The sequence below is a fragment of the Lepisosteus oculatus genome, chromosome 6 (genome assembly GCF_040954835.1).
Source record: "Lepisosteus oculatus isolate fLepOcu1 chromosome 6, fLepOcu1.hap2, whole genome shotgun sequence".
NCBI classification, from domain to species: Eukaryota; Metazoa; Chordata; class Actinopteri; order Semionotiformes; family Lepisosteidae; genus Lepisosteus; species Lepisosteus oculatus.
Window position 1 is genome coordinate 50,660,718 of NC_090701.1, and position 22,247 is coordinate 50,682,964.

Genomic DNA, 22,247 nt, shown 5'->3' on the forward strand with positions numbered 1-22,247 from the left:
ATACAAACACCTGCTTTTAATATGTTATAATGAGTTTGCTTAAACTCCCAGAAAAATTAACCTGAACTCATTGTATAGTTCTGCTTCAGGTCCATGTGAACTTGTTTACTGTGCTTTCTCTTTTCAACGTTTGAACTGAAAACAAAGTAAGCACGTTTATTTTTGCCTTTCTTTACTGATCACCAGGCTTCTGTTGGTCGTTGGTGTTGAATACATTGAATAACATGATTTACAGAAGTTCATTTAACGTTTCGCACCAAAGGTTTAACTGTGACCCTTAGTGATTTCAAAGAACAGTTACGAAGGCGAGTAGGCCATTCGGCAGTATGTCTGTTTGATAGTAGGTAATTGATCCAAAGATCTCATCCAGCTGTTTCTTGAAAGAAGAACTTTGCAGAGCCTTCAACAACAATGCAGAGCCTTTTGTTCCACACTTCCACAATCCTTTTCGACAAAGAAATGCCTCCTCATATTTAAAGTATTATGGATTTTTGTCACGTGCCTCCATGAAACGGTAGATAGGGATTCCAGTTCTGCTTTCCTGCTCCTTTTATGGAAACTGAGGCCCATAGCCCTGGAACTATTGCACCTTGCCCAGCACATGGTGTGTCAACTCAGCTGCTCCTGCCGGTTAGAGTCCTCGTTAAGGTCAAGATGGCAATGAAAAATATTTCTTTGTATTCAAAAAATGTATGTGATTCACACGTTTTTGTGTCTCAATTGATTTGTGCTCCTGATGACGATCTTGGTCCTGATGGTCCTCAGCATAGCATGCTGCAAGATTCAATGTGTTCAAACATAGAAATCTGGAAAAAGGTTATACTGAAGAGCGAGAAGATAATTTACTGACACAAGGAGTTCCGTGTTGCTGGAACAACAACACACAGTTAAAGCCATAATATTTTGATGCGTCTTCAATGTTTTGTGTTGCATTTTTTGTTTAGTGCTTCTGATGTCCTTCTAAACCTTTATTCAAATTTTATGTATCTCCACACATCGCATCACTTTCAGTAACTGCTTATTCAGTTCAGGGTGGTGGGGATCCAGCACTGGGCACAAGGCAGGATGCACTCTGGGCAGACACCAGACCTTCTCATATAGAAACAAACACGCACACGGTCACTCCAGGGCCCACGTTTACAGACGCCAATTAACCTAGTAGCCTGTCTCTGAACTGTGGTGGGAAACTGGAGCACATGCAAACTCCCTGCAGATAGGAATTGGATCCAAGGACCCAGTCCTGGGAGGCAGAAATGCTAACCACTGTGCTAACATATATACAGCTTTTTCTTCTTGAATCTCGTTTTAACAAAATTTCTAAATGAGCAGAGTGGCCTATAGGTCCAAAACCCAGAAGTGAAACCTAGGCCAAAAATAGCATAGCCTTAAATTTATGGCACTTTCATTCTTGAAGTTTCTCTTGAAAGAACAAAACTAAAAGATTTGCTGATCCATTTTGTTATAATCAGGGTTCTGTAAGTTGTCATCAACATGCCAGTGCATTGTCTCGGACTGACCTGATGGTAATTATAGATACACACTCAACACAAGAAAATGCCAGATTATGCCATAATAATAATGTTGCTTTATTAGCCCTATACAATTTCTTGTATTAGGAATTCGTCTTTTCGCATACCCCAGCTAGCTCTCCATGAGACACAGACAGAGAAGCTTGGGGTCAGAGCGCAGGGTCAGCCATTGCACAGCACCCCTGGAGCAGTTGGGGTTAAGGGCCTTGTTCGGGGGCCCAAAGGAGTAGGATTCCTCTGCCAGCTGCAGGATTTGAACTGGCAACCTTCCAGTCACAGCCACAGAGCCACCGCTTCGCCCATAATTAAGTACAGGCACATAAACTAGCCCTCCCGCGTGGAATATAACTACGTGATTTGTGCTGTACTGGCCAGAAATTCTCCTAAAGCACATTTGAAAGCATTCATTTCATTTGTGCTTCCTGTGCTGTAGTTTTTTTCAGAACTGCCAGTCATCTGGATCATCTGTTTTTTGTCAGAGTGAGAAAATGAGAATCCTGAGTGACAGTGCTGTAGAGAAGAAACCTCAGACAGGTCACGTTCACATTACAAACACCAGTGTCTTGCTCTCCAGAACTGACGAATGTGGGAGACGTTAGAATTATGTCATTTCTTTAAATTTGCTTTCAATGCAAATAAAGGAAACTCTTCAAGTAGTTTATCTTTTCTTAAATGCTACTTGAGATGCTTCTTCTAGTGAACCGGTTTGAGCATGATGGGGAATTAGATCAAGTTACTTTAGTTATGTAGGAAACTGCACAGGAATAAAAAGGCGTTTTGAAATGAAACTTTGGAACTTCCTGTGAAAATCTGACACTTTTAAGTTCAATAGTTTCTCAGCAATTTATGCTTTTACCCTTTGAATTCTTCTTTTGATGAACGTTTTGTTCAACAGGCATCCACTATCAAAATGTGTGCTGATTTAAATAGTGCTACATTTCAAAAATCTGTTTTTCTTTAATCTGAAATTATGGAGGTAATGTACAAGCTCAGAGAAACATGTTTGAATCTGGCTTCGAGTCTGGTTTTTACCTACTTAAAAGTCACAAACTGGGCGGAATGTTGCCTGTTGATCTGTTTTCTATGTTGTTTGCTCTACCTGTCTACTAAAAGGGGTATTTATGCACAAGTTGTCATTTAAAGTAAATTTTTGTGCAATAAGCTTAACTATATCTGAAGAGGAGTTTGTGTCCTGATTACTGTCAGCCTTTTATTTACTTTTTCTTCATTGTTTTAAATGATAAAAAAACAGTATAAAACTCCTGTATATATATACTATACTATATATCTAATTTATAGTTACTGCTATTTAAAGGCAATAACCAATGGCATTTTCTTGATCACTCTATATATGAGCTGTCGCTTTTATGTTTCACATTCATGCATATGTAGAGGTACGTGACTATTTTGATTGTCAATTCACAGATGTACGTGCACACAAGGTAAGAGTTTTTGTAAATGTGTTACATCTGGAATTTTGTTTAACATTCTTATTTATCCATATTAACTCTGTCAGTGTTGACGTTTTATTTTAGATAGAAACACAAGTCTGAATGATCTCCACACTAAATAAAGCCTTAGCTAAAATAAGATCCAAGAGGAATGTTTCTTCTCCATTCTGGTCACTGGCCACCAGAGGGCACTGTTATGCTGAACATATATACATGAATTTCATATTTTAATGAATTCGTGTGACTTTATTTGATATGAATGGGCCAGCCTGAAAATCCATATATTTTGTGAATCCCCTGTTAGCACAGCATAAACAATATGTCTGTTTTTCAAAGTCAGTCAAATAATTTGCATTAGCTATCACGTCTCAGGAATGCCGAGTACAAAGAAGCAACATTGACTTTGTTCATGATCACATAACACAAATCCAAAAACAGACACATGGGAAAGCTCACTAGTAGGCCTATACTATACTATACTATACTAGCCCATGACTTGGGCCGTCTTTCTTTCCTGTTTTTATGAATTTGTCACTCTGTTTAGGTTATAGTTCTTTCAGGTGGGTAGCTGCGTTAGCATGCGTAGGCTGCAAAGGAACAAGTAACAGGTTTATTCCATGCTGAAAAAAAGAAGAAAGAGAACACAACGTTTCGGCCGTGGAGCCTTCTTCAGGTGTGAGAGAGACAGGGCAGTAGGCAAAGGTAAAGTAGCGGGAGAACAAAGGTTGGGAGGGAGGAGGAGTGAGAGGCGGGAGCAGGGGACAGAAAGAGAGGCCAATCAAGAGGTGTGAAGTCAGAATGGGTGCAGAGAGGTGTGAAATGAAACTTCCAATGAATGGAGAAAATTTAAAAGAACAGTAATCTGTCGTTAAGGGAAGGGAGAATGTGTGATCCTAACTGCAGAATAATTTTAGTTTCGGTGGTCTTTCTGATGTATGAGTTCGGAAAACCGTCTTTGAGAACACAGACGGAGAGATTAGTGTGGTCGTGGCCGTCAGAGGTGAAATGAGAAACAATGGGCTTGGAGAGATCTTTAATCTTCACAGCCCTGACGTGTTCTCTGAAGCGGTCTCCGAGTCTCCTTCCTGTTTCTCCAATGTATATGGCTGGGCATTTACTGCAAGAGATACAGTAAATAAGGTTGCTGGAGGTACAAGATGCTGTCTGGGTGATCCGGAATTGTCCTGAGGGGCCTTGAATGAGTGTGGTGGTGGCCGTGTACTTGCAGGTGATACAGCGAGCTCTGTTGCAAGGGAAAGTGCCTGGTGTGGATGGTTGTTGAGGGCGGTCAAGGGAGCTGTGAACAAGCGTTGTGTTCTCTTTCTTCTTTTTTTCAGCATGGAATAAACCTATTACTTGTTCCTTTATAGTTCTTTCAGTTTACTGTGGGTTAATAGAAAAGTAAGACTTTTGAAACCTGTTAGTGGCAAAGACCCATTTAGCCAATGTCTGCCTGGAATTTCCTCCCCTTAAACATTTTGTTATATCTCTGCGGCAGAACATAGCAGGAGCCTGGTTCAGGTCTTAAATTGAAGCTAACCCCCTTGGCTTTGAGCATGAACACTCAAATTTCTTATATTTCTTAACATCTCCACTCAGCAGACAAACATATGAATAAAAAAAAACAAAAAGCAGCAGGCGGAAATGTTTTGGTCTTCAGAGGTCAGAATGTTCAATTCTAGGCCTGTCAGGGTGCTGGGAATGATGGGAATGAAAACCTTTTTCTAGGTGACTACTGGCTTGGATAAAAATCTGGGACAAATTGATCAGTTAGAAAAAATTGTACATAATGGTTTGTGAAGACTGGACCTGGAATGAAATTTCTCACATATAATTAATAAATCATAAAAATATTGAAAGAACAATAAAAAACATTGCAATTGCTATAAAAACCTTTAGACACCGCTAGAGAGCCTTTATCTGCTGTTATGCATTGAAAAAAAAACTTAGAGTTGCCTTCTGGTGTGAAAAAAAGGAGCACTGATAAAAAACTGATTGATAACCCCTTCTGAGTCAATGATTGACAGCTAGAAAGCAAGTGGGATGCAGCCTGAGGCTTCTAGAGGAAGTCTTACCCCCTAAGGGCTCTGAATGGCTGAAAATACAATGAATGACAGTGCTTTCTACCAATCAGATCGCCTTATTTCTGGCGGTCCTGCTTCAAATATCTACTACATAGTCAGTAACCGATCAGTTTCCTCCAGGGCTGGAGGAGGGTTAGTCTAGGCTCTGTGGATATATGTCGTACTTCAGAATAAGGTAAAAACATGGGATATATATATTTTTTGCTGGTTTTTGCTTTTGCGTTCTTGTTTTTCTGGCTTATTGATTACCTTTTCGATGCGTATTTGATGCTGAAGTTTGGAAGTGCATCATCAGATAAAATGTGACTTTGATCGATCGTCTTGGTTTTTTAAAAAAACAACGTTTTTATTAAAGCTACGGTTGTTCTTTTTTGAATGATAACGTGGTTTTGTGGTTTTGTTGGTAAACAACGATTAAAAAGGACCCAGGAATCAAAGGTAGATATTGATTTACACCATGGACGCTTGCGACCACGCTAGGGATAGGACACGTATGATTATATAAATGTTTTTTCTATGGTACAAAAAACAGTTTTGTGAAGCTCTAGTTGAACCCTTTTCGACTGATAAAAGGTTTTCTGTAAAGGTTCTGTGGTTTTGGTGATGTAAAACTATGTGAGACGGGACTTTTGAGGCAAGTTTTTCTTAGAACCTGGCAATCCGGATGGGGTCCATGGATGGATCTCATCCATGTCCAACATTAAGAGGAAGATAAATGAAGGGTCAGTGCTGTGGTATACATCTAATGCATTAGTGCCAAATTAGCACTTTCTCATTTCATGTGTAGTGCAAGTTCAATTTTTTCAACACTTATAAATTAAAATATGATAATCTATGAAAAGAATCCCTGAATATATTTATAGCATAATTATGAAAAAGTAATACCATGCATTACTGTGTGTAGTATCCACATTTATTTATACCCTGTGAATATACTGAAAGAAAATACTATAGTTTTTAATTTTTTTTTGTTTTTTGAATGTCTGGTTGCCTCACAAAATATTATGTATCATACCAGCCTCTGAGACTTGCGTGTGTGCATTTTTGCTGACCATAGTAGATCTAGTAGTTTGACTGCAAAAGCTCTAAGAATAGACTGATGGCTTTTGATGGAACACCTAAAATGAGTCTATAAGACATAGAGAAAAACATGAGCACAAGAACAGTTTTGTATATTTAAATTCTTATAATTTACATCTAATTTACAGATTTATAGATTCATAACACTGAAAATATCTCATTTCAGCTTCTATATATAGGTAAAAAAAGTGAATCCAAGTAATATTTTAACAATTCTATACCACATAATATCACAATAGATGGCAGCATTCTATAAGGAAGTGCTTTATTGCCAATACAATTGATAATAATAAGTGAGATTACAATATGTTAAAAAATTAGGTAGTGCAATAATGAAATATGTAGTGTAAATAACAAACTTCATGATAGTTGGGACATCATGTTACTTGATTATGGAAAAATTTGAAAAATCTTTAGATTTGTTAGTATTTTCAATGGGCCAGCAGCCATATCACCCTGTAGCTCTCAACTGGCAGCCCACTGAAGCTCAGCAGGGATGAGCCTGGTCAGTACCTGGATGGGAGACCTCCTGGGAAGATATGGTTGCTGCTGGAAGCAGTGTTAGTGGGACCAGTGGGGGGGGGGCGCTCACCCTGCGGTCTGTGTTGGTCCTATTGCCCCAGTATAGTGACGGGGACACTATACTGTAGTGGGCGCCGTCTTTCTGATAAGACGTTAAACCGAGGTCCTGACTCTCTGTGGTCATTAAAGATCCCCGGGCATTTCTCGATAAGGGTAGGGAGTTATCACGGTGTCAGGGCCAAACTTCCCCCCTTGGCCTTTCCCGTGGCCTCCAAACTGTCCCCATGTATGATGGGCTTGCACTGGCCCTGGGATGGACTTGCGCCCCGTCCAGGTCGTACCCTGCCTTGCGCTCGCTGCTTGCCGGGTAGGCTCCGGCTTCCTGCGACACCGCATGGTATAACGTGGTTTGGCAAATGACATGACAGTATTTTCTACATACTGTATTTTATTCCTATCCATTCCATAGGCATAATGTCACTTACAGTACATCACTCTTCACTGTAAATAAGCTCTAGCAATTTGTTGGACCATCTTTCAGTCAGGTGTCTCCAATTAAAGAAATTCTGTCAATATCCCTTGTGCTTTCCTGACACAATCACAATTTGACTAATTTTACTGTTTAGTTAATATTTCATTTCTGTCCTAAACCTAAATTTCCACAGGTACCTGCTTGCAGTCTGTTTGCTCAGAGGGTGTTTGAGCTGATCACCTGTCTTCTATCGTCTCCATCTCGTATGAATGACTTTTATAGGCATCAGCCACAGGCCCTTAAAAACACAAGTGGCTTTGACAAAGATGAGATGAGAACAGTTTCTGACTTTAGATATCCAGACACACAAAATTAAAAGTGAGCTCTTTTTAAAATCGAAGACAATATGAAACACTGCTTTTATTGAAATTAAATTGATTACAAATGAATATTTGAAGCAATTTGTTTTCCAGGATGATGAAACAAAGGCAGTGTCAGTGAATCGCACAAAATGCCCCCCACTCTAGGTCCAGAAACATATCGCTCAAAGAATTTAAGATTTTTTCACCACCAGGAAGTTTACAGTCAGACTTCTTAAATACTCCAGGGCTGTGTTATTAGCCTTTCATCATAGCCCACTGGGTAATATCTTTAGTGAGCGGAGCGGTGGCTAAGTTTCTGGGCCTGTGGCTGGAAGGTTGCAGGTTCAAATCCCTCGGCCGGCAGAGGAATCCTACTCCGTTGGGCCCCTGAGCAAGGCCCTTAACCTCAACTGCTCCAGGGGCGCTGTACAATGGCTGACCCTGCGCTCTGACCCCAAGCTTCTCTCCCTGTCTGTGTGTCTGTGTCTCATGGAGAACAACCTGGGGTATGTGAAAAGATGAATTCCTAATGTAAGAAATTGTATATGGCTAATAAAGTGATATTATCTTCTCTCTCTCTCCTCAATCGGCCATGGTAAGGTTGAATCTCAACAGCTTTCGTATATCAGTCATGCAATCTTAACAGTCTTAACCCAAAAAAAAGCCATGGTAAAAAAATTGGTGGAATTCTGAAGTGAGAATTGCGCTCTCTGCCCAAGTAATTCCCTTTCTCCAGGATGCCATGTGCAGGGGTTTGTTTGGATGAGGTGTAGGGATATTACAGGGGGCCAGTGCATTACTGCATCACAATTAGCTACAGAACCTTCTGACGCATAAAGAAACACATTACTGTGCCAAATAATTAATTGACTCCCAAGTATAAGGGGGAAAAAATGGTGTGGTTGTATGCAGTATGGTTCAGATGGTACAGTACAGAAAGAAGAAACTTGGTGAAAAAGAATGTCTTCTCTTCTGTAAAAATGAAAATGGGACCTTTTCGGCTTTGGGGTTATTCTTCCAAGTTATCAAGACATTACCATCCAGTTTACTATGATGTTTTAGGTAAAAATTGGTGCCTATCAAGAAGCTCAATCTTGTTTTAAAATGTCCTTTGTACTTTGATAACAATACAATGTGTACATAAACATGACCAAATGGTGAAATTAACAGTTGAAAGTGAAGAATTTATGTCAAAGGACGCTCTTTTAAAATTGTGCAGTGCAGAAGTAATGCCTTATTTACAACATTCTACACAATATTAGTCACCACATTGCAAAATAAATATATCACTTGACTCGAAAGAATGTCTAACTCTGACAGCCTAAAAGCACTGAACATTTCAGTCTGGAGCAGAGAAAATTACAAGGGTAAATTGATTCAAGAGTTCAAAATCATCAAAGGCACTGACAAAGTCAACACTGAGTGGACTTTCTCAGAATGAATAGTGTAACGTATACCAGAGGGCACAAACTGAAAGCACAGGGAAGTGTTTTTAATAGAGAGAGCAAGAAGACACTTTTACAGTGTTGTTAAGTGTTATGGGAGTATGTAAAAAGTTACCCAGGCATGTTGTACAAACTGATAGAGTGGTTTCTTTAAAGAAAAAGCTAAATGCAATTCCTCTGGTCAAGCAGATTCTTGCAACTACAGTAAGCTAGATGTTCTGAAAGAATCCCAATTCATCTTGGTTGTAGACCACTATACTCTAATGAAGCACCCAGGCAGCTCTCAGCCAGTTGATCACCATTGCTTGGAGTTTGAATCACAGTTGACTTAGGTCATGGCCTAGATTTCACTCAGTGATAAAATATCTGCTTTTCTGAGATCAAGCCACACTATGAAAGAACACCTTTAATGAACGAGCTCCTCAGAAGCTCCTTCTCAGGTAGAGGTGGTGTCAAAGCTTGCAACATTTATTTTAGGACATAAAAGTATACCTTTTCATAATCTATCGAACTTATTATTAGACTTACGCAATATATTTCTGGACACCATTTTTTCAATACAGTGTATGAAAACCCCTAACATAAGTATCTTAATTCCTCTGTCTATATTGCAGTAGACCAATTGACCGAAGAGGGGTTGTTAAGAATTTCTTTTCCATGGAAACCAGAGTGCTTGTTGATAAATTTACCAAGGTAATAGAGACATTTGGACAACCTGCATTAATCTCATTATAGAATGTGGATTTTAAATTAGACACTTTAAGCTTTTTCTGCAGATAATGAACTCCTAGAAATGTTTAAGCTTTGTTATTGTGCCCTTTGTTTTATTCCCTGGAGTAATTAGCTACAATTACATGTGCCAATTAGGCAGAATTATCAAAACCCTCTAATAAATTATCCAGAGTTACAAAAGGAAAACAGCTTTATAAAGAATGCTTATGGTTTCTGAGCAATAAGCAGAAAATGTATTTTGCATGAATTGATTCTTCGTGTGCAGAATAATTACTGAATTTATTAATCTCACATGTGTACGCACATTAATAAACTTACAATTTGTTTTAATTAACTGACAGTGTGTTTCACATCCTACAACTTAATCAGTTGTAAAACTTTAAATTCTTGACTTGGAGCAAGATGATAATAGTTCAAGCTAATTAGACTAACTGATAAGGAATTCAGAGTGACAGCAACATTTTTCAAAATTTCAGAAGAATAAAGAATTGTTTGAGAAGACTTAGATTTAGCCTTGCAGTGGATTGGCGTTTCATCCGGGGTGTACCCTACCTTGTGCCCTTTGCTTGCTGGGATAGGCTCCAGCTCCCTTTGACTCTGTGTTGGATAAAGTGCTTAGAAAATGGGAGGAAATAAGGTATTTTACCTAAAAAGAAATTTACATTGTGTAAAATGTTGATAGAGATGTAATGTCTTACAAATTCACTAAGGTTTATCAATATCCCTTCATACTCTTAATATTTTAAGAACAGTTCATTCATAACAAGAGAAATAAAGTGTTAAATAAATCACATTGCTCTTTTTGAAAGTCAACACATAGCTAAGAACCTGTACATACACAGGCTAATAGGAGTAGAGCCACCTGCTGGGTCCAGACTGTAACAGCAATGTTCATACTACTGACCAGATTTTGTCCCTATACAGTACATTCACGCTTTGTAGTACAACAGAACTGAAAACATACTGTATATTATGATATCTTTATATCACCTCACAAGGCATTTCAACCTTTTCAAACTTCAAAAAAGAGAAAATAACGTTGCAGTTGCCTAAGTTCTTTATTAGCAGTCAGAAATATATTTCTGAAAAATTAGTATAATGCAATCATGTTAGAAGTCGGATATTCTTACAGGGGAAGTACAGGGCAGCTCTGTTTGATGCTTTATTGAATGTTTTGCCTTGTGAATAATTTTAAAAAACATTTCCCAAAAAGATGGAGCTATTTAGCCAATCTAGCTCATTAGTTTATTTTGTTAACTGATCTAAGGATCACATCCAACTGTTTATTTAAAGACGCCTATCGATCAGCTTCAACAACATGCTGAAATGCTTATTTTATGCCAGACCCCCATAACTCTGGTAACAGTGGCTCCAATGGCATGGTCAAGCAGCAGTTAGCGTCACTGTCTTAAAGCGATCTAGGTTCATTAGGGTTCTGAGGTTCTGGTGTCAATTCCAAGTTGGAGAGTCTTCTGTGTAGAGTTTGTGTGTTCAGGCTGCGTCCATGTGGGTTTTTGCTGGGTGCTGCAGTTTCCACCTACCTCCCAGAGATTTGCCAACCAGGTTAACTGGTGACCCTGCACCTGTGTCATTCAAGACAAAACTGAAAGAGACCAACCGAGCTGCAACACTTGGAAGGCCTGAGCTCTAGCTGATCGATCTCCACCTTTCCACAGTGGCGGAGTTCTCCTGGGGGGCTCGGCGGGGCTACAAGGCAAAACAGGAAAGTCCTTGACTACGATTCAAAGTGTAAATGTTCAAGGTAGTGTGGTAGCTGTGTTGAAAATTCAACCATTGCTCAATTAGGAGATGAGCTCAATTGTATTAAAAAAGCAGTGAAACTCAAGATCAGTGTCGCTAAATGTGAGAATAGCAAATGACAAGATTCAGAATAACCCCCATACACCTAAATAAAATTACAAATGTGTAAATAACCTGATTTATTTCTTTATTGCATCCTCTTTCATATGGAATTGAGTTATGAGGCATTATGGGAACATAATTTCCATATACTTTTATGTATATGTTTGCTGTACCATTCATTTTGCATTGATTGTAAACTGAGGCTTTGAAAAATAGTAACACACAAATGAACAAATACAGTTTTCTAAGAATCTGGGTCTGTCACATTCCTCCATGGGACAAATGTGTGTAGCTGGCCTAGTGCCCCATCATCCAGTACAATTCTCCTTATCATCTGCTCTGAAAAGCCTCACATCAGGAAGGTGACACAAACGGACATTTAGTTCACACTTGAGTCCGATGTCATTTGTTCTCTTTTCTCCCAGCAACTCTTGTCGTATGTCTTAATATTATCATCTACAAATCTACTCCTTACCACTCGATGACTGCTGTGCATTGTATGTTTAAAGTGTATTGTGTAGAAGGCATCTTCATTTGAAACTGCTGTATTAAACCCTGTAATGAGGCCAATTACAGTATATTTTGATCACAAAGATGAGAGATATTTTTCAGGATATACAGTAATGAAGCCAAAATGTACTGTATATATGTATACAATCAATATTCTCATTATACTTTTTTTTTACTGGTTCTATATTGGTAAAATATTTGTACTGTTAGTATGACTTTATAACTGTATTTATTCAAGCTTGACATCATTTACTGTATGTCTTCTATGAAAAAGCAATGGAATATTTCACTAAAATTAAATATATAATGACTTATGCCATTTTAACCATATATGCAAAAAGTATGTGACAACGTCCTATTGTTTCCTTTAATCTTTGATTATACTGAGGTACTCTTTGCAGAACAAAAAGTTTTCAGCTGGGCCTCAGATCTACATTCTTTCTGTATACTGACTCCTTTTGCTTATTCTGCAAGTTGTGGCATATAACCGATAAAGCCTGCTCTTGTCCAGAAAGCCTAAATGCAATTACAGAATGTGAGCAGGGCACTTGTTGTACAAACTGCAGTTTTAGAAGAGTAATTAATAGTGGCCTGCCAAGTGAGTCGGCACACTTTTCAAAAGAAATCCTTCTTTGTGTCTTTTGATGCTTAAAGAGCTGTAATTACATTGGTAGAAGCTTTGAATTCTGACTCTGCTGTCCTCTTCTACATGTTAATTTATGGACCAATCCTGCTCAACAGACAGCTAATGAAAGGACCACACGTTTCCTTTAGAATTTTTACAGCCCTGCTTTATGTGAATAAATGTAAAGCAGTTAATGCTATAAATAGGCGTAATGATGTAGCTTCTCAATTGCTAGTTGTGAGTGCCAGTGTTAAAATAATAAAGGCTGCGTATGCAAGTGAATTTCAATTTTAATATCTTTTGTGCTCTTTGGATTATTTCTACCTAGCTCACTTAGAGATTTAAATTACATTGTGACAGGCTCTACACAATTGACAATGTTTTCCCCCCTTTTAATCATTTATTTTGCTGTTTATTTGTCTTGAAAAAAAAAAACCTTTTGGAATTTTCACTCTGCTAATAAGAATATAGCCTAGCTCTTCTCTGAAGTACTTCCTACAAGTTCTTCTCTCTTAAATGTAGCTTCAGTGCAGACAGGGATATATTGATAGAAATTGATATAAATGACAAGGTGGGATATACCCTGGACGGATGCCAGTCCATCACAGGGCAGACGGACACAAGCACTCAAATTCCTCACGCCAGGGCCAATATTACAGTTGCCAGTTAACCTGACTTGTCTGCATTCTATACGTAAAACAATAATTCACAACAGCATGTATCAGATGACCTGATACAGGAGACACCCATGTGCTGAGTGCACTGTAAATTACATGCACAAATTGATGTTATTCTCTGATTTCACACACCCTGGTGTCTATTATACAACATGCATAAAACAATTTCAATAATATTTAAAAAAATTCAGGGATACAGTATTTTAATTAAAACCATTTCTATAAATACCCCGATACCCTGGCTTCTTTCAATAAACAACTGAGCAAGATCTTTGATCAATTAGCTATTAGCAGCCAAATGGACCTAGTTGGTTTGAATGGCCTCCTGTCATTGGTAACCTTTCTTAAATTCTTAGTATTAAGATCACAAATAGATGTGGTGAACTTCAGCTTTCAAAACAGCTAAAGGTCTGAAAATTGCTCTGAAAATAATTGTCCTTTGAAAGTGCAGCAATGAAATTAGTTAATATGACCTCTTGGAACGAGAACATGGATCTCTTTCTAAAGCATTTGACTGCATATTGATTTTATAAATGCATGTGGAGAAGTAGCACATTTATTTGCGATCAGGCAGGCTGTAATATTTAAATGTGAACTGTCTTTATAATGTATACAGAAACTTGGAGAGTAATTTTATGAAGTGTCATTTCAGCAGATCAGGAAAAACTAAACTGCGGAGACAGTTAAAATTTAAGAAAACTACTATTAACTATTAATTAACTATTAGTTCATTAAGTAATAGCTTAATAATTAGCCTTTTATTCATATTTTACAGAAAAATAGATTACGTTGGTACTTTTTCAACAAAGTTATGCATAAATTAAAGCCAAAGAGATATATATAACTCCCTCATTTTCATAGCTGTTATGAATTACAGTCGTCGTCTTTTCTCCTGATATTTCCATAGCCAAAGTCTCATTTTTAATTTTGTTTTTTTTTGTTTTAATTTTTGTTTCTCTAAGCCTGAAGTCTTTCGTGTCTCCTTTGACTTCAAACTCTCCTATTGTAATATGAAAGGGCTAGAAGCAAGGTTATGTCATAAGCTATACTTGTGACATTAACTGTATGTTTCTCACATGCTTTACAAATCCTTCCATACTTAAACGGTACACACATGACACAAACAAGGGAGCCTGGGAATTTCATATTACAAAGGTTGAAAGACTGTTTTGACAAATGCAAGCAATCAGACAAATGCTATACATTTTGCTCAACAATTGTTCTGTCAATAAACTCCCAACTTACACGAACTTTAATACTATTACTGGATGAATATATGTGAAAATGGGCCACCTACATAAACCAATGCAACACCCAGATTCTTCTAACTATAACTTCCAAAGTTTCACTTTCATAACTTTCCTGTTGGTAGTGCATTCCAAACTTCTATTCCTGATTTGATCTTAACCTTTCTTGGTCTTAACAGGTGTTTTACCTGCTTAGAGGTCAAGACAACAGTACTATGACAAAATTGTCCTACGCTTTAGTTTCATTGATATAATTTACAAGGGGGGTGTGATTAGCTTTGCTGCTTTGCAGTGCTAGAGTTCTGTTCTCAATTCCGGGGGTTCTATCTGCATGTAGCGTGTATACTCTCCCTGTGTTTGTGTCCGTTTCCACCAGGTGCTCCTGTTTCATCCCACAGTCCAATGACATAGTTGTAAGTTAGTCAGATTCTGGGAAAATTGTCACTTGTGTGTGTGAGTGTGTGTGTTCATTGGTGTAAATAATTATTATATAATATAATTCTAATAAATAAGCCCTGGAATAACATCTTATCCAGATGATTTTGTAAATAATACTGTCCTGGTGTATAAAATAAGGTACATTTGCAAATGCTTGATGCCAGTATACTTATCTTTTTTAACAACATCTCCTTATTTGTGCACTGATGGAATTATCTGTAATATTCTTAAGAAAAGCAACATGTATTGTAAGAACATAAGTGTAATGTGCCATTTTAGTGAGTTTCCTCACCATATCTCTTCTCCCCACGCACAATATTAACATTTTACGTGTCAATTTAATGTTTTTTTTTCCATTAAAACATTCCATTGTTGCTGCTGTACATTTACTTCTCTTTTAATTTCCTACAGAACAAAAAGCTTGATGTTCATAGAATTGTAGTGGCTTTAACATCATCCCTATAGTTTTTTTGCTAATTGGTTAGATTAATGGCTTGTCTCAATTACTAGCTATGACCATCACGCAACTGTAAGAAACCAAAGAGCCAGTGTTGATAGGGTCCAGATGAGGTAAAAAGGTACCTGGGAAGAAAGGGGCAAGGTGAGCTCAGGAGGCAGAAGAGATCCTGATACCAGCCGATGGTGCAGGGTGAACTGAGGGTTGAAATGGTGAAGGAAGGGGTGTGTAAGGGAAATTGGATAATGAGGGTTAATTGAGACCAGCTGTAGCTGTAACAGCAACCTTTGATTATCAAGGTGAATTGTGGAATTTTCTGTATGATTGTCATTGCATATCACTGTTTTCACTTGATCTTATATTACACACCATATATATTCATTTATATTGTGTCTTTTGTTCTGTTGTGATACCATTATTAATCAAATAATATTGATCTATCCCTCTTTACTTGTAATTTTCCTTGTATTGAATAGATCATACAGAATGCTGAATCATTTTATTTCCGCCTATCTCGTTAAAGTTATTTTAATTTTGTAGCCACACACATTAGAAACTGTGCTCATTGTTTCATTTGCCTCACTTGAGAGATGAGTGGGTAAACACGTTTCTCTCCTAACACACTGTTCTGGCAATAATCATGATTTTAAAGAGTGTGTCTTAATTCAAACAACATACAGGATATTTCCTTCTTACAGCTGCTTTATTATTTCATTTCTAAAACCATGAGATATTACAAACCAGGAAAGTTCTGATTTCATTCACTGTGTTATAAGAATTACCCACTATTATTTCATGTCTATAAAATTAGAACGTCACATTTTAGTAATACATATGTTATACCACTGGAGGGCGCTTTTAGAATAATAAGCAGGAAGCCCTCAATTGTTGAAAGCTTAGCGTGGTTTAACTCTGGGTGTTCATAATATGAAGGACAGAAAGTCTTGTTATTGTCCAGAAATGTCCAGAAATCACCAGCCTGAATATTAAAACATTAATTTCAAACTCTATGAAGTCATTCTTCCCATCTGCACAGATGAAAATGATTAGTGATAAACACTTGAGTTTTTTTTTAAATGTGTTTTACAAATTGTGGGAGGCTTTGAGAGCCAATGGTCTCCATGCTTTTAAAGAAACTAATTAATGGGAATTTAAAGAGACTAATGAAGCAAAACATTTTTTTTTTCTCGGAGAAAAAGGTTCAGCACTGTTAACATATTTGTTAACCCTTATACCCCTTTAGCCTTTTGCTGGTCTTGCATAGTCTTAGTTACCGGAAACCTCCTGCAAGTAAAATAAATGTTATTAAAATGCTAATTGTTTAATTCTGAATTGGGATCAGCATGGTTTGTTCATCTATAGACTCCATGGGACCCTGCCTGTGAGCACACATTAACCGAATTAGGAAGTGCCGTTCAAATGCCTGAAGGAACTTGTCACAGAGTCAGCATTTTCCTGCAATCTAATTTCTTACTTCTAATGAGCAATTATATTTTCTTATGGTGATTATTTAGCTGTGTTCACTATTTGGGCACAAACATCAGCCCCAAAGACAAATGAGTAGGGAATTATATCTATATTGTGTGGATATGGTGCTGTGTCTAGTTTGTATTTTTTTAAAATATTGTATGTGTTGTATGTCTGCTCTGTCAGTATTCTCTGTCTTACCAAAGCAAATTCTACAAACTATTGTTGCGTTACAGTAAGGAACTCTGAATTCTAATGAATATAAATGAGTACTGTTACATTACAGCACTTCAGAGCTTTGGGCATGCCTGCTTGTACATTCTTATTTGCCCCTTTCTAAAAGCACAAAGGTATCATTGTCCAAGACATATGAAAAAGACTAGTATCATCTCAGTTATCCCATCTTATGGTTTTGGAAGTGTGCAGTGGAGTTGGAGATCCCTGAAGAAGCACAGTAGCTGAAATCCTTGGGATCAATTAGATGCTTTGACTGTGAAAACAAATGAGCAAGACAGAAGACAATAGATGCTAATGATGATATTTTCTGTTCACTCCACACATTGAATGTGCAGAATGATATGCTCTCGTGGGGTTTTTTTTGGACCACCAATTATTTTTTGTTTTATATCTTTCCAGTTTCAAAGCGCAAATTACCGATCGGCTCATTAGAATGTTACCAGCCCTGCATCAGAGCATGCTAGAAGCAAGGGTCAGGCAATCTCTCCTTCAGCATTGCTCACTTACAGTTAGTATCGTTTGGAAGAGTCCACACTGTGAGACTATGGTCGAGGATTACTCGCAGCAGGTCAGCAGAACCTGACCAGACCACTTTGACTAGTTGAATGAGAAAGCTCAACTTTTCGCTTCTGTTGCATACGACAAAAAAAGGTAGAATGTTGTGGGTGGACTAGAATGCTAGGGTGCTTCCGAATCTCATTACACTTCAATTTCACTGCTCAGTATTTCAGAAGCAGTTTATAAGATGGCCTAATGACAACTTCAAACAATGCTAGAACGGATTATCACGGAGAATGTATTGTGTCTGATTGGACAGGAAACCAGTCAGATAAGAGGCAGAAGTAATATGCATTGTTGAGATGAAACAACAAAGAAATATGTTATGTTTCCAGCTGAAGATGCTTTCTGTCACAGAGAAACTCTTAATTTTCAGATGACCTTTTTGTCGTACTTCAAGTGGTAGCATATATAGTATGTTACTTTGAGGTTGAAACACCACTACATCTACTGGGAATAAACCTTACTACTTTTGTAAGCTCAATATTTATACTCTTAATATTATGTTGCAATGGTTGTAATTTAAACATTAGTTATTTCAAATAATTAATGTGGAATAACTGTTCTATAGATATCTATGTTTATCTGTGTTTTTATGATGATTATCAGGCCGCCCATTATATAGTAACAAAAATGGTTGATTTTTCCAGTTACTTTGGTCAAAGGTTGTTATTGTAATATATGTTGCGTTCTTTTCAATTTCTGTCTGTACATATTTTGTGGAACAGAAATTGTGATGGAAATGTACTGAGAGACATTAAAATGCAGCAGATATTGGTTCTATTACTCATCTGTTGCATTTTAATTCCTCTCAGTACACTTTGAACCTTAGCCTACGATCTATAAGCTTGGTGAGACTAGCAGTGGATCGTGAGTCGTGAGTCAACTAAACCCACTTGCCGCAGGAAAGGTGGATGAGACCTGGGGAATTGCGGGCAACACGATAACGGAAGAGCAGAGCAGTGCTGGACACAGGAAGACGGGCTAGGGACTCAGGGAATAAAGGGCACACAGGCAGATGCTACAGCAGGCTAGGGACTTAGTGCTGTTCACGTTTGTGGTCTGGCAGGCAGGATCAAGACGGTGAATCCAGAAGACACAGTCCAAAGCACAAGGGGGAAATCCGATTAATGTCTTCAGGGAAAAAATAGAGTCAAATCTAGGGAAGACACAGGTCTGAAGCACAAAGGGAAACTCTGAGAGACCAGGTCGAAGCAAGCCAAAGGCAAAGGATCAGGAGCGAAGGTGGTAACAAAGAAGCAGAGGTCAGAATTCCAACTCATCACAGGAGAAAAACAAAGTTAGGGTCTCAGAAAATATACTGATGGAAAAAAGAAACGCAACATTTTCTGGAATTGGAATACTACAGTTATAGCTTAAGTACTTACGACACTAAAGTTATCAATTTGTTTTAAGCCCTCTGACCAGCAATATAGCTTGTGCAGTTAGGCATTGCAACTTGCCAATCACACAAAAGCTCGTTAGGTGCACTTTTACCCAACGAGGTCCAGGTGGAACAATGCCTGATCAGGTCGCCTTTAAAAAGGCCTTAATTCAAAGCTTAGGTCATTGCAAGAAAAGGGCCACTCTTTCCAGTTTCCTGTGCATTCCATAATGTCACCAGAAGCAAGGGAGAGGACCATTGACATGCTGCAGGCAGGCATGTCATGTGCCAGCGTTGCCAGACACTATGGAGTAAGCCAATCCACTGTGTCCTGACTGCAGAGAAGGTTTCAGCAGACTGACAGGACAGATGACCGTCAAAGATCCGGTTGCCCTAGAGTGACCACACCAGAGCAGGACCGACACATCAGACAGGTACATCTGACAGATCGCTTCAGATCTGCCACCCCTACTGCTGCTGAAACTGCTGGAAGACTCAGTGCCCACATCAGTGACAGGACAGTGAGGCTCCATGCTGCTGGCCTTAGCGTAACCTGTCAGAGGCCTCTGCTCACACCTCCTAGACATCACACCGACTGGCTTGGACCAGACAGAGGCTACGATGGACTCGTCAGCAGTGGCATCAGGTCCTCTTCACGGATGAATCATTCTTCAGCCTGTTCCACGCAGACAGAAGGGCAAAAGTATGGAGGAGTTGTGGCATTTCTTTTTTCCATCAGTATACAAAGCTACTCTTGGCAGAGTCAGAGTAGCCCTTAATTATCCCTGAACCACCTGAAACAGGCGAGATAGTGAAGAGTCTCCAGGTGATCCAGGTCTCCTATCAAATCAGTGTCTATGGCAATCGGCAGTGTGTGCAGTGCTAGCTCACTGTGCAGAGATGAAACCTCTGTGCAGAGAGAACATGAAAAGAATCAGTGTTTCTTAAGAACACACATAGTGTATTAAGCTTTAACAAAGTACAAGGTTGTTTGTAATTCAACTTTCTGAAACTACTTTTCACGGCAGCTAGATAGAGGGGAATACTATCTTAACATTTCTATTATTTTGTTAGTCTTTACAGCACATATCTTAAAATGTTTCAGTTGATGGCTCATTGAACACAATAGACTGGACCTGTCCTGTTTTTATCTTTGCCCTGTTTCTTGTCATATGACTCAGTTATTCAGGACAAACACAATAGGTTAATTGCTTACTGATTTAATGTCATCATGTTATTCAGGCTAGCTTTCTTCATTTATTATTCAAATATGTGGCGCAGAGATGACTTTTCAGGAGAAAATTATTTAAAAAGACTGATCTTCATTAGAATATTAATTAATAATTTTAAAGTGCAGTGTAAAATTAATATTAAGTTATGTAAATAGAGTGAGCTCAGAAAATCAGCATGGGATTTGACATTGCTCTCTTCCCAAATCAAGTAGAAAAATAATCAAAAACTTGATAATTGATGAGCTAATACACTGATATCAAACTCGCCTTCTGTGCACCTGTACAAACAAGAATGAAATACTTACCAGATAGACAAAAAAGGGGATCTAAGAACCTGGAGTGACTAGCTGCATTCTCCCTGGACTGGCTGAAGCAACAGGGTAGCTTTAACTGATGGCCTTCAAGTTTCCATTGATCCTTTTAATGATCATGTGTACTGCTGATAGGAAACTGATGACTTTTTAGATGTTTGTAGCTTAGAATGTTTGTTTATGGATTTATTGGCAGTGAGCTTCTAATGTATTTTATTCTATTTAGTTTTCTGGTCTATAAAATTAATTAAGCAAATTAATGATTGCTAATACCTGCTCATATGAAAAATGTGCAGTGTCCATTGCATGCCCATGAGCCTTAGATGGCAATATCACAAATTTATGTTTTTTTTTATCCTATCTGGAATAAAGATACCGTTTTTAAAATGGAGGCACTTGAGCAATTAAAAATATATAAAAAAAACAAATAAATTAGTATTAATTAATTTGGATGATAGCAGGGTGATAGAAGTGGAGTCTGTTTCATAATAAAGTAACAAAGTCTTTCTTCACTTGAGTAAAATGAAAAATAACTGTTTTGACAGTTTTTTGGGGTAATCCTTATATTTTGCACTTAACACATTTTTACAAATTATTTGCAGTTATAGTTGAAAGACATCACTTGCTGGATATTGTAGAATACAGATATAATTACAAACTGCTCATAAAAAGGAGAAATGTGTGATACAAAAACTCAATCGTAAAATTAAAATATACACCACCAATCAAAAACGTGACAGATAATAGCTGAACAAGGTGGAAAACGACGAGGAGAGTTTACCAAAAAGCATGGTGTGGTGATTATGGACAGGACCTCCAGGAACTACTGCAGCTCCAGGTGTGGTAAATCGAGGACGCTGCCAGCGTCATGTTGAAACAAAATCACTCCACTGAAATGGCAAACTCCTTGGATTACTGGAAATGATTTGACGCAGGAGTTTGGAAATGATTGCTGAGGAATTCTGAAGCACACAGTTCAGTCGTACTTGAGCTGTGGCTGTTAGTGAAAACCCCCAAAAGACATTGTTTAAAACAAGAGAACAAATATTTAACCTTCCATTAAATACGGGCTAAAGTCTTCAGCCAAACTAGGGCTTTATTTTTTAGCAAGAACACAACAACATGTTTGGAGGACAAGAGGGGAATAATGCGAAGGGAACTTAGACGTGGTGGAGGCTATCTGATGCGATAAGCTGTTAATCTTCTTATGACACTGGTGATCTTTGTATTGTGGGAGGATCAATTAGTGCCGTGAAACTTCAGGACATTTTACCTTCTCATATGCTACAAAGCGCTGGGAGTCCTGTTGGATGGTAGTTTATATTCCACTAATGATCCCTAGAATGCTTCAGTTTGTAAAGGAATTTCTTCAAGAAAGGAAGATTACTTCTCAGTCCTCAGACCTAAGTCCCATTCAAGTGATGAGGCTTGAATGAAGGTAACTGCTGCAAGGAAGCTCATTTCTCTAGTAGATCCCAAACTTTATGTGGGTAAACAAGACTCAAATACAGTTGCAACTAATCCAGAATGTAAAATATAAAACATACACAACATACAAAAAGCA